The 2,305-nt window shown below is 39.5% G+C and overlaps 1 protein-coding gene across 1 annotated transcript in view; it reads right to left on the reverse strand.

The window, feature by feature from the left end:
• LOC102375056 (DNA polymerase nu-like) overlaps positions 1–1,523 on the reverse strand; it is an 89,188-nt gene extending 87,665 nt beyond the window's left edge. Inside the window, exons 1-2 of the mRNA XM_006023819.3 lie at positions 1,478–1,523; positions 1,020–1,102 (exon numbers count right to left, since the gene is read on the reverse strand). The gene's annotated coding sequence lies outside the window, so the exon portion shown is untranslated. The remainder of the gene's footprint in view (positions 1–1,019; positions 1,103–1,477) is intronic.
• Positions 1,524–2,305: the final 782 nt, after the last annotated feature.

A 2,305-nucleotide genomic window follows, 5' to 3' on the forward strand; every position in this document is an offset into this window, starting at 1 on the left:
GCTGACAATCAGCTGATGGCTGGCCTGGCCCCAAATACCACTGGGACCAGTTCAAGTCCCAAATAGGGTCCCAGTGTTCAGCTGACAGCCATATTGGATCTGCAGGCACTGCTCTTTCAATTTGCCTGTGCAGGGGCAGCGGATCCTTCTACACTGGAAAGCAGTAATAATGGGAATTTATCCACATATCTTTGTCTGCTCCAACATGCCAGAAATGCAGCGCATCGGAGCAGACTCAATTAATCAAGTCTGCTCTGCACGTGAGCCGACACACACGGCACTGTGTTACGTGCAGTTGTTTAAGTGGCAAAATGCATGTCAGCACACAGAAAATGGCATCAGTGTGCTTTTGAACTAAAACATCTTCTTTGAGTTTTAGTTCAAAAGCACACTGCCACCATTTTCTCAGTGCTGACATGCATTTTACCATTTATACAAGTGCATGCTCTGCAGTGCTGGGCACTTTTAAAAGTGCTTATCCAAGCAGGTGTACAAATAAATTCCCAATGTGATTGTAGTCTGATCCCTAATTGTACAAACGTGCCTCCCACCATGTGTGTGTGGCATGACAGGAGGCACAATTATTGGAATTGGGGATCAGATCCCATTGCACCATTAAATGAATGTGCCAAGAACATTCATTTAATGAACAACAATGAACAACAATACATGAGACTAAATTCTGTTCCATAGCAGCCACTTTGCCCATCTCTATCATCTCTCTATCAGAGGAACACAGAAGATGTTCTACATTAAAGAGTGATGCTTCAGTTATGCAAGTATACACTCATAACTACTCTCTCTCACACACACATGCGTGTCCAAATCCTAGATAAAAATCAACACATCAGTTCTTTTAAGTAGAATATTTTTTGCTAGTCAAGAAAAATTAAAATCATTCTAAGAGTATTTTGTTCACTTCGGGAGGTCAGTGCACTGGCTAGTTGTCAAAAATCAAAGCATTAACTCAGATTTCTTACAACTCTAGTTAATCTAGTTTCTTGTATATAATTTCCTACCTGCTCCATAAATCACAGAATAGACGATGCGTTTCGTCTGCTCTCGATCTGCATGTTTTACTTGTTCACTTGGAATCCCCTTCCTAAGCAAAAAGACAATATGTGTTAAGTTTTGTATTTCTAGTTAATGGAAACAGAGGTAAATAGTTAAAGCAAATGTATATTTCTATCATCATAAAAATTATGCTCTAAAGTAAAAAAAAAAATCTAGTAAATACAGATTTAAAAAACAAAGAAACAAGCTTATAAACAGAAGTTCCTGGGATGTGAATAACTATTTTTTTTCTGCTTGTTGTATTTTACAAAATTTGACAGGGGGATGAATCAAATTAAGCTTGGCCTTTTACCTCCCTTCTTCATCAAGCTCTTGTTTGGAAAAATACCTGCTTTTAAACCATTAGAGCATCATTACAGATGGGTAAATTGATTGAGATAAATCCAGAAGATACCTTACTTACCTTTACAAAAACTGATATGCTGCAAGATAAATAATCCACATCCATCTGTCTGATATAGATATAGACTCTGTGTGTGTGCGTGTGTGTACATATTATTTATTTCAGACTGTATGTGTACATAATGTGCATTCTCTCTCTCTCACACACACACACACACACACACACACACACACACACAGAGCGCATCACTGCTGCATATTATTCATCCTGTGTCTACAGTCATTCTATTCTTGGAGACTGTCAGGCAGGAATCTAACCCAAGTAGGAAAATGCTAACAGTTTACTGATCTGAAGACTGCAGTCTGCCAAAAAAGCATTCAACCCAGAGCATTCAACTCTAGAACAATGTTTGGTAAAACCATGTACTGAATCTCTGCACCTGCCTTACTGATGTCCAAAATGGGGATGTTTGCAAAGAAACAGCAGTAGCTGCTCAACTCCTAGTTTAGCTGGGGATTCCATCTAGTTAATTTGTAACAGTAAATCTAATACTGAGATCCATTAATTATAAAAATAGTCTTGTGGAAGTTCTGAAGGGTTTGATCATCTTCAAGTTAAAAGGCAGGGCCTGCAAACGTTGAGGGTGTGCAATCTGTCCTCTCCCTCCCTAATATAGCTCCAGCCATGGGGCAGTGTACCAGGTGCAGGGGTCTGCCTCTTAACAGGCAGCAGTGTCTATCTTTCCTGACCACCCATGATGCTGCAAAGACCCAGGGGTAGGACACATGTTAATAATGCCCTGTAGCATCCTTACTAAAGCTGACTGAAAAGTAGGTTCCAAATTGGAGATTTTTTTGAAGGTTTATTGATCTTCATTGAACCAGAATT

The sequence above is a fragment of the Alligator sinensis genome, unplaced genomic scaffold (genome assembly GCF_000455745.1).
Source record: "Alligator sinensis unplaced genomic scaffold, ASM45574v1 scaffold445_2, whole genome shotgun sequence".
NCBI lineage: Eukaryota > Metazoa > Chordata > Crocodylia > Alligatoridae > Alligator > Alligator sinensis.